Raw genomic sequence first — 11,729 nt, forward strand, 5'->3', positions numbered from 1 at the left:
TTTGCGATTCTGTCCTTTGAGGTTTCCACTTCATGCAACCTTCTGTCTCATGTTTCCGGTTATAAAATTAAGATTTCCAAAATTCTTCTTTTTGAGATTTTACTTTCTATGGCGAACTCCGGAACTTCCGAATTGAGTATGACTTGGTTATTTTAAGCTTTTCTCTTAGACCCGAAAGTCGCCATCTTGGATTCAAATATGGCGTCGGTGATCGGTCGGCCCTCGATAAGCTCGATTCTGAAAATATCCATATTGGGTGGTATGTGACCGAACTCATTTCAGAAACAAAGGAAATATGCTGCCACAGATGTTGAAAGTATAACAAATGCTGATTAGAAGCTTAAAAAGCAAAACTTTGATCATTTAAAAAAAACTGTTAAACAAATTTGTTGTCATCAGATTCAAATGCTCACGAGCTGAACAGATATTTATATTTTCAGTGAACAACGTTGAGGTGATATCGAAAAAAACTGACTGTGAAGTTAGTGCTGGGTTTACAATTTTATATACTTTGAAAAGTCGCAGATTTACTGTTTGGAATTCACTTTCTTAAGTTCGTTCGGGTTGTATAGTCGAAACTGCAAACATCATAGATTTCATCACTTTGAAATTTTTCATTCGGCTGAATTAAAAGCAAGTGAGCGTACGGTAATTAATTATTCACCCACAATTACACGCATTAAAACCTAGCACGCTTTCCACCCTCACCCAAATCAAGCTGATAATGAAAAACCTACAAAACTAAACGCTGGCCTAAAAATAACTTTAATAATCAACACTCGCTAGAATGAAGTATTTCGGACTGTTAACATTTCTGACTCTCTGTCTTTTAACCCAGACACGGGGGCAAGAACTTACGGATCAACAAATACAGGTATTGTTCTTATTGCGGAACTATATTATCGATATATCTATCTGAATTGATTGTTTTTTTTTTCTTCCAGGCGCATATGGAAAAATTCGGTCACGACGAAAAAATCTGCCCAGAAATAGAAGGAAATACAGAATGGTGCCATTTTGATGGCTAGAATATTGGCCACCAGTCCACTTGTAAACAACTATCTAAATTTTTCACCAAATAAATAAAAAAATGTTGGTTTAAGCGAATCCCCGTACATCCTCTTGCTAATAAAATAGTTAAGCTACAAAAAGGTGACGTTTGTCGATGAGCTCTTAAAAATGTGCTTATAAAATAATTTTATTATATATATTTCTATCATGCCTCAATGGTAGTTGTGCAAATCTGTTTACAAAACGTATTTCCGCAAATTTTTGCTTTTGTTAAGAACTTTTTGAAAGGTAATTATTAATGTCTGGTGTGGATAAATTGTGATAGAATTACTAAAAGAAAGACAGATGGCCGACTACGAGCTAGTGGGGATTTAAGGTGAGAGGGGGGAAATACAATTCTTGCTTAAAACTGATTAAGATATACGATCTATTTGTGTTTCGACTGGTGTTCTTTTTTGTTTTTTAAACATAGATTTAGGCTCTTCGTGTTCGTGTCTCCAGCGTCGTATACGGGTATTCTGACAAATAGACAAAAGAATATTAAATTTTAATGTCAGTCTTTTTCAAATAACAGTACAGTTGTGTCAGGTACTGGAGATCACCGCTTCCCAGAATGTCTCTAACGGGTACGTTCGGTTGTTTTCCTCGGGCCCGGAGGGACTCTATAAGCTCGGACCTAACATCACGGAATTCGGCACACGACCAAACAACATGCTCGATGTCATGGTAGCCATCGCCACAAACGCAGTGATTACTGTCTACAAGCCCTATACGAAAGAGATGCGTGTTTAACGTGTAGTGATTGGACATAAGTCTGGACATCACGCGAATGAAGTCCCGACCTACATCCAACCCCTTGAACCATGCTTTCGTCGATACCTTAGGAAAAATGGAATGTAGCCACCGTCCCAGTTCATCTGAGTTCCATGATGATTGCCAACTGTTGAGTGTTCTCTGACGCAAAATGCTATAAAATTCATCATAAGCAATTGGTCTTTCATAAATATCGCCATCAATAGCACCCACCTTAGCTAAAGAGTCAGCCTTTCCATTACCCGGAATCGAGCAATGAGAAGGGACCCACGCTAAGGTAACCCGGTAATTTTTATCTGTTAAAGCACTTAAAAACCGCCGTATTTTCCCCAGGAAATACGGGGTGTGCTTCACAGGCTTCATCGATCGCAGAGCCTCAATGGCACTGAGACTATCTGTGAAGATGAAGTAGTGGTCTATGGGTAGGGTTTCGATGATTCCAAGAGAGTACTGAATAGCAGCAAGTTCTGCGACGTACACGGAAGCAGGAGCATCGAGTTTGTAGGAGGCGGTAAAATTTTCGTGGAAAACACCGAAGCCAGTGGACTCATCTAGATTAGATCCGTCAGTGTAAAACCTTTTATCATAACTAACATGTTTAAACTTATTGGAAAAAATCTTAGGGATCTCTTGGGGTCGCAATTGATCCGGGATACCAGAAATGTCTTGTTTCATGGTGGTGTCGAAGAATATAGCATTATTAGAAGTATCTAAAAGTGCGACATTGGAGGAATCGTATGAAGAAGGATTAATATCTTGAGCCATATAGTCAAAATATAAAGTCATAAATCTGGATTGAGATTGAAGGTCGACCAACCTCTCGAAATTTTCAATTACTAATGGGTTCATAACTGTGCATCGAATTAGCAACCGGTAAGAGAGATTCCAAAAACGATGTTTCAACGGAAGAATACCCGCTAACACTTCAAGACTCATCGTATGGGTCGACTGCATGCAACCCAAGGCAATACGCAAACAAAGATATTGTATTCTTTCTAGTTTCAAAATATGCGTGTTCGCAGCGGAGCGAAAGCAGAAACAACCGTACTCAAGAACTGACAGTATTGTTGTTTGGTATAACCTCAGAAGGTCTCCTGGGTGGGCTCCCCACCAGGTTCCGGTAATCGTACGAAAAAAATTAATCCTCTGTTGGCATTTTCGTGTCAGATACCTAATATGACAAGCCCAGGTGCATTTAGAGTCGAACCAGACCCCGAGATATTTAGCGACTAAAACCTGAGAGATCGTTTTACCCGTTAGTACGAGCTGCAGCTGAGCTGGGTTATGCTTCCTAGAAAAAACGACCAACTCAGTTTTCTCCGGAGAGAATTCGATACCCAGCTTAAGAGCCCATTCAGACAAAATGTCTAAGGTATCTTGCAATGGTCCTTGCAGATCGCTAGCCTCGCTACCAGTAATGGATACAACGCTATCGTCTGCAAGTTGCCTTAGCGTGCATGAATTTGCAAGACATTCATCGATGTCATTGACGTAAAAATTTTATAAGAGAGGACTTAAACATGAGCCCTGGGGAAGGCCCATGTAACTAATTCGGGAAGTTGTCGAATCGCCATGTGAGAAATACAAATGCTTTTCTGACAACAAGTTGAGCAAAAAGTTATTCAAATTTGGTGAAAGTCCCTGCGAATGAAGTTTCGCGCTTAAAACTTCTACAGAGACAGAGTCAAAAGCTCCCTTAATATCCAAGAACGCAGAAGCCATTTGCTCTTTCCGAGCAAATGCGACTTGAATTTCAGTAGAAAGCAACGCTAGGCAATCGTTCGTCCCTTTGCCCCGGCGAAAGCCAAATTGAGTATCTGAAAGTAAACCGTTTGTTTCGACCCATTTGTCTAACCGTAAGAGGATCATTTTCTCCATTAATTTCCGGAGGCAAGAGAGCATCGCAATCGGCCTATATGAATTGTGATCAGAGGCAGGTTTCCCGGGTTTCCCAATAGCAATGACTTTTACCTCCCTCCAGTCATGCGGAACAATATTTAGCTCAAGAAACTTGTTGAACAAATTCAACAAGCGTCTTTTTGCAGAGTCGGGTAGATTCTTCAACAGGTTGAATTTTATTTTATCTAACCCTGGAGCCTTATTGTTGCACGACAGGAGAGCCATTGAAAATTCCAACATCGAAAATGGAGGCTCTTCCGTAGTTACTATAAACGCGTCGCGAAAGGTTTTCTGTTCCGGTACAGAGTCCGGACAGACCTTTTTGGCAAAATCGAGTATCCAGCGATCTGAATACTCCTCACTCTCATTCGAAACGTCACGGTTCCGCATGCGCCTGGCGGTATCCCAAAGAGTGCTCATCGCTGTTTCCCTCGACAACGCGTTTACGAACCGCCGCCAGTACCCGCGTTTTTTCGCCTTTACTAAGCTCTTCATCTGCCTGCCCAGTGCCTCGTACTTTCGAAGCAGGTTGACAGTGCCGTACTCCCGGTAGTCCTTATACACCGCGGACCTTCGCACGTACAGCTCAGAGCACTCTTTGTCCCACCATTTGTTGGGAGGGCGCTGTCTAATCGTTACCCCGGGTATCGGTTTCGTCTGAGCTTGAGTCGCGGCGTCGATTATCAAGCCAGCTAAGAACGCGTATTCTTCTTCCGGAGGAAGTTCCTCGTGAGTCTCGATAGATTCCGCTATAATAGACTCATAACGCTTCCAATCAATATTACGTGTAAGGTCGTAGGAAATATTGATTGGGTTCGGGGGAGTTGAACCATTAGCAATTGATATAACGATTGAAAGATGATCACTACCGTGGGGATCTTTGATTACTTTCCACTGGCAATCTAACGCTAGTGATGTCGAGCAGAGGGATAGGTCAAGCACGCTTTCACGTGCTGGAGGATTAGGTACACGTGTCGCTTCCCCAGTATTCAAAACTGTCATATTGAAGTCGTCGATCAAGTTACAAATTAAAGAAGATCGGTTGTCGTCGTACCGCGACCCCCATAGCGAACAGTGAGAGTTAAAATCTCCCAAAATCATAAAAGGTGCGGGAAGCAATTCTGCTATATCAAGGAGTTGCTTCTGTTCAATCCGCGCGGATGGGGGAATATATAACGAAACAAGGCAAAGGTCTTTTCCATTCAAATTCGTTTGAATGGCAACAACTTCAATATTCGAGATCGAGGGGAGGTCGATTCTGAAAAAAGAATAGCACTTTTTGATCCCTAAAAGTACCCCTCCACCGTGTGAGTCTCGATCTCGACGAATAATGTTAAAATCGTGGAAATTGAGTTGATCGTTCGAATTGAGAAAGGTTTCACAGAGCGCGAATGCGTCACAATTGTATGTATTCATCAAATGAGAAAATAAATTGAATTTGGGGATGATACTTCTGCAATTCCACTGTAATACAGTGAAAAAATTCCTAACCTCTTTCGCCGTATTAGTCATCGAAAGATATAATAGCTGAAATGAGGGGCCAAGTTGCTGCTAGTTGCTTCAAAAAGGTTTTCACTGTAGGAAGAAGGGCAAGAAGAATATTTTGTAGGGGATCTGGTATGTTGAATGTTTTAAATATCCAGTCCACAATATCAGAAAATTTTATGAACCCTGTTTCTTTTTTATCTTCTGATCGAGAAATGGGTGCACGAGGGGTTTTTGGTGCCCCAGGAAGCGGTGGGTACTCCTGGTTTGATTTGAAATTAAAACCGGGTGGTACTTGCTTCGGTTTTTCTTCTCCGCTTCCTTTTTGTGTTGTCTTATTGGTCATTCCGCTAGGGGTTATCTTACGACCTTTGCGAAAAAGATTAGGAGAGTTGAGCATTCTCCTCTTCCTAGATCCCTCTGGCAAGGCATAGGAACACCCTTCGACGGGATCGTCAGATGTACCCTCATCAGTTGGCAAGAAGGATAAGATGTTTCCTGTCAAGGGTGGCTCAGCCCTCTTAAGCATTTCTGCAAAAGAGCGCTTTGATCGTTCCTTAAGGGAACGCTTAATTTTTTCCTCGCGCTGTTTGTACGCGGGACATGCCGGAAGGTCATGCCGAGTTCCCTCGCAATAAAGACACTCTTCAGTATCCCCACTGCAAGCGTTCTCAGCATGATTGCCTCCGCACTTGCTACAGCGTGCCTTGTTGCAGCAGTAGGTGGCTGTGTGACCTAACTGCTTACAGTTCTGGCAATGCATGACCCGCGGTACGAACAGGCGTACAGGTAGACGAACCCTGTCCAAGCGGACGTAGTTCGGCAGCGCGGATCCGGCGAATGTTACTCGGAAGGAATCCGAAGGGAGGAATTTCTTCTTTCCTTCTTCGATGGATACTGAATGCAATTGCTTGCAATCCAGTATCTTTACACTTTGCATCAAGGGGTTTTTAAAACAGCCAACTCCATGACGCAAAATGTCATCGACAGTGAGATTCCCCTCGGTAACCACACCGTCGATTTCTACATCCTTGGCAGGGATGTACACGCGATACTCTCTCGTGAAGAGCTCGTAGCCAGCAATTTCGTTTGCTTGCTTCAAGCTACTCACGACAACTCGCAGTTTGTTCGGCCTCACCTTCGTAATCTCGGTTACGGCCGAAAAATGTTTTGCCAGGTCTTTGCCAATTTGAATAATATTCAATGGCTTCTTTATGGGCCGGAAAAAAACAACGTAGGGACCGCCAGCGGCATCTGGGTAAGCTTTAACCCGTACTTCCGGTACTCTTGGTACAGGACTTGGCAAAGGGGAGGGCACAGGGGAAGATAGGGGTGAGCTGATGGGAGAAATTTCAATTTCTTCCCCGTTTGTTTCCACCTCCAGGAAAAGTTGCACCTGCATGTCGTCCATTTTGCGGGAGCGTTACGCTCTACCGCACACAAACGATAAATATTCGAATATGGGGGGGGGGGGGGGTTCAAGTAGTTGATATTAAATTTTAAAAACAATTTTTCAATCTACAATGGATCAAATAAAAAAAAAGACAGTAATACTAATACTAATAACAATAGTAATAATAATAATAATAATAATTGTAGTAATAATAATAATAATAACAATAATAATAATATCAATAATAATATTAATGTAATACTTCACCGAACGTCTAAGTCACGACCTCACGGCTGATAGTTGGATTAATCGAGTGTTACCATCTCGCAATCTCTGACATTGGGGGACAAATCTGGTTCCGATTCGCTGGAACGAATGACTGGGAACAGAAAACAATTTATTATGAGGTGCAAATTCGTTTTTAACATTCTCATAGCCCAACTCGGAACTCTTCAAAGTCAATTCCATCAACTTTTTGGCTCTAACATTGGGTAAAAATCATCACCACCAACATCGGCATTGCAATCCACTTTATGTTATCGACCGTTTACGAGTCAAAATAGTTATGGAGAGCGAAATTCAAAACCGACTGAGCTGAATTTATTTTCATTTTCAGCTTCTAATGTTTACATTGTACCACTCTTCGCAAGTCACGCCGATTATTGGGTGATCAACATGTTGATATACTTTCAGTTATTGTTTCATCTCGCAACAGAAAAAAAAGGGAAAATGAAACAGAACTTTAGAGCAGTTGCTTACCAATTCGGCTCCTGTAACTAGTGTCGCTCGTAAACATGAAATGGATAGCAATAGCAACGTTATTGGTAACTTGCATTGGGACCCAAGCTCAGGGTCAAAATGATAAAATAGATTTAGAGGTATCAACGTGGAAAAGGTGAACTAAATGCAAAAATAAATTGCTTTCAACATATTTCCAGATCTTGCAGGAACTTGAGCCTATTTGTCCCCGGTTGCCAGATTTTGCGGAATGGTGTTATTCACAGGGCTTAGCAGTACGCCCGAAGGTGAATACATGTTGCGTGTGTTCGCAAGTCTCATACTCATTAGGTACCCTGTTTTCTATTTTTAGCGGACCCCTACTCGTGAGATAATTTGTTCCATTTTGCCCGATGTTATTCAATGGTGCAAGGACAATTTCGGAACATATTATTACTAGAATTCCGGTTGCAATTTAACCACTTCAGGCTAATAGCCGTGAATAAACGTATAAACAAATTTTTGGTAGAATCATTTTCCTAGTTTTAATTATTCATTGATATTAAATGGTTTTTAAATGTCATCGGGAAGTAAACAAAAAAAACATTAACAAGAATTATCAAACGTTGTCATTTAAATCGGCAAAAATTGTTCATATTTTTGGAATTTACGTCCTAAAATGATTCAAGTTAGAAAGGTGTTTGAATATTATTTAAAATTCTGAAAAGGTATCAAAAAATTAGAATATGAAACGATCAATTTATTCTAAATTCCATTAAATTGTCATTAAAAAACTAGTAGAGAGTCGACCAAAAAACCCAGAAGACACAAATAAACCGTCGTGTATTCAAATTTATTTTAAACCTCTGGAAAGTTGTTGGTGAAATTAAAAAAGATATTAAAAAATACCGAAGCAGATTGCAAAGCCTTTTAAAAACCATAAAAAAGTCATCAAAATAAAATAAAAACTTGTTAAATTGAATGCCATTGACTAATGATTGGGGTCGAAATAGAAAACAACTGCAGATTGTATACCTAGTTGATTTTTATTACGTTTTAACCTTCTGCTGTTGACTTTGTACTACTCTGCGTTTCTTATCACAGTAAGTCACGCTGACGATTGGTACGGAAACCATAGTAACGTGCCTTCAATAATTGCTTTGTTGCATCATATTAGAAAAACAAACTAGGAAAATAAAACGAAACTTTATAACCCGCTGTTGTTTACAAACTCGATCCCAATAAGTCGTAAACGGTTGGTAACATGAAATGGATCGCAATGTCAACGTTAGTGATGGGCTGCATTTTAGCTCAAACTTGGGGTCAACTGGAATTCGAGTTAGAGGTATAAAATTGCCAACAAAAGAGAACTGTGAAAGGTATTTTGCAGCGCCTATTAAATCGCTTTTGATTTTCAGACAGACACTCCAATGGATCGTGACCAGATTTGTCCCCGATTGGGAGATTTTTCCGAATGGTGTTATTCTCAGGGTTTAGGGGAACGCCCCAAGGTAAGCACTGCTTGCGTCTTCTCCTGGCTCAATATATCAAGTCTAAATTGTCTTCTTTTTTCAGAGAAGTTCTGGAGAAAAAGTTCCCCTTCGTGAGTTTATCTGCTCCGTTTTGGATGATGTTCAACTATGGTGCAGTTATGAACCATAACAGAAGTTGATTATCCGGTGACAGTTTAATTATTTCCCCTTAATACACGGTTTTTCGAAATTCGAAGTTGAGCTATTCAACCATTTCTGTGAAGTTCGGTGTCCCTAGCCATGACCATTTTTTTAGATACTCACATGAGTTTCCTCGTGAACAAAACGTTAAAGCGACGAACTCGGCGAGCAATTTCTATACGACACTCTCACGTAAGTTGACGCATTTTGGTAATGGCTGGGGCACCAAAATTCCCAGAAATGGTTGAATCGCTATAATCTTTCCTTTTTTTCGGTTTGAGCTATTAGAATGCACTTTTTTTCATTTTGCCGACCAGTGTTATCATCAGGCCAGTAAAAAACACTCAAATAAAATAACCATAGGATAAACAAATAAATATTAATAAGTTATCAATAAATTCATCGATTGAAGTTAATACAGAAGGTTAACAGAGACCGTTAGTAAATGGCTGTTCAGCAACTCCTATCGCAACCTCTACGAGGTGCCGGCCGGGATACGAGTAACCTCAGCGGAGATCGGGTAACTAACCCCTGGCGGAAACTTTGGTTTAATGCTAATAGAGGAACAGAAGAAGCGTGTCATTAGATGGAGACCGATCAGTGACCAAATTGAGAATTAAAGGCAAATTTTTCGATTACAGCATAGCCAAAGTGTACACTCCGACCAATGATCTTCTTGAAAAGATGCACAATGAATTCCCAAGACACTACATCAAGATCGCCATGGAAGATGCAAATGTGCTGGTCGGGTTGGAAGACTTCTTCTGCCCCGTAATTGGTTGAGAAAGATTTCACTTTTTGACGTAGGACTACGTCTTTGTTTTCTATACTAGATTACACTTTGTGAAAATGAAAATGAAACTGGCAAATGTTGCGTCAGATTTCAAACGGTTAAAGCAAGCGAACGACTTAATGCATCTTAGTCATTTATATTTCGGTGGATAGATAAAATGTGTAACAATTTTTTGATATTATGTTCAACATTGTTGCTTTACTGCTTAATGGTGGAAAAAGGTGAAAAGTTCCAAGGTCAAGCTTTCCCATACATTTCCCTTGTTCTTGGCTTGCTTCCCAAGCACAGATAACAATAACATGGACGAAATAAATTCCACTGCCTACATATTTTGACTCAACAAAGTGTTTTGGTTTGTTTGTCTTTGTCTAAGCTGCGTGGCCACGCCTTAATGGTAAAAATCTACGCTGAACTCGATACAAAAGACTGCGTGTGGAAAATTCAGCTTCAGTTTAGTTTGTTCCACAATAGCGAGTGCGGTGCAGCCGTTAAAGCTTTGCGACATTGAGAAACGAGAGCTGCATACGAGTCAACTTCCAGGCACCGCGGAGCATGTTACCTGTATTCTGCACACGGCAGCAATAATAACCATTGTACGCTGCAGGATATTTTGCTGGCACAGCTGCTGGAGGGCTCAGCGGAGAGCAAATTTTATATTTTATCGTTGCTACCGGTGGTGGTGTGATTATCAGCATTCTGTAGCATACATTTCGAGCTGAAGATTATCGAATCGGTTCTTTTTAGAACTATAAATGCTTGAAGATAAGAGTTACGAGAATTTTCACAACTACTCCTAGTGTTAAATGTCCATCTATTTCTCAATAATTATTTTTACAATAACGACCAGGGCGCACCAAAGATAAACGGTAGTGTTGCCTATGAATAGTTTATCACAACAAGACATAATCCTCATTTCAAGAATTTTCACTGCTAAATTGAGTGATTTTCCGGTTTAATTGTTTGTTTGTGTTCACTCGAACACCGTTATCAGTCAAATATTAGCAACGAAAATTAGTTAATCTAAGAACCAGAGTGATTTTCGCAGCGGGAAAGCAAAAACTTTCTTTTGATGCTTATGAAAATCACTCAGTAGTATTGAAGATATATTGGTTTGTTTCTCTTTCTCGAAGCTACGTAGCCACGCCTTAATTGCAAAAATCTGCTCTGAACTCGATACAAAAGACTGCGTGTAGAAAATTCAGCTTCAGTTTAGTTTGTTACACATAAGCGAGAGCAGTGCAGCTGTTAAAGGTACGCGACATTGAGAAACGAGAGCTGCATACGAGTCAACTCAAAATATTCATGGTGCGATTATCAGCGTTCTGTAGCACGAATTTTTAACTGAATATTATGGAATCGGTTCTTTTCAGAACTATAGATGCTTGAAGATAAGAGTTATGAGAATTTTCGCAACTACTACTAGTGTAAAATTTTCATGTATTCATGCATCGTTAGTTTTAAAATAACGACTATCAAAAATAAACTTCTTCGCCGGAAGAAACGTCAGCATTGAGAGCGTGTTCTTGTGGAGGCGGAGGGCTGTTTCTCCAGACACGATGCGAGGAGCTTCTACAAAAAGATTGACGGAATCTAGAACCGAAACGTGACTGCCTGCAACGACAGGGAGGGCAAGCTGAGTAATGATAAATCAGAGGTGTCCAGGCGTTCGATACAATATTTTAGTGTGCTGTTGAACGGCGAGTAAGACAGAGACAATTCATGTACGAGGTGCATAAAGCAGTTAAAGAGCTGAGTAACTGCAAAGCAGCTGGGAAGAACGGCATTTTCGCTGAACTTTGCAAAGTCGGGAGCGATCAGCTTTATTGCGCCATTCATCGGATCATGCTGAAAGCGTGGTATGATGAAAAATTGCCCTCGGACTGGTTGAAGGGTCTCATATGTCCGATCTACAAAAAATGGCCACTACCTGGACTACAGTAATTCA

The 11,729-nt window shown here is 40.6% G+C and overlaps 1 long non-coding RNA gene across 1 annotated transcript; it reads left to right on the top strand.

Moving 5' to 3' along the window:
• Window positions 1-7,336: 7,336 nt before the first annotated feature.
• Window positions 7,337-7,837, top strand: LOC129725551 (uncharacterized). The gene is made up of 3 exons (XR_008728107.1): window positions 7,337-7,479; window positions 7,540-7,626; window positions 7,692-7,837. It is a non-coding gene; the product is annotated as an uncharacterized LOC129725551 (long non-coding RNA).
• Window positions 7,838-11,729: the final 3,892 nt, after the last annotated feature.

Source organism: Wyeomyia smithii, chromosome 2, assembly GCF_029784165.1.
Source record: "Wyeomyia smithii strain HCP4-BCI-WySm-NY-G18 chromosome 2, ASM2978416v1, whole genome shotgun sequence".
In the NCBI taxonomy this organism is placed as follows: Eukaryota; Metazoa; Arthropoda; class Insecta; order Diptera; family Culicidae; genus Wyeomyia; species Wyeomyia smithii.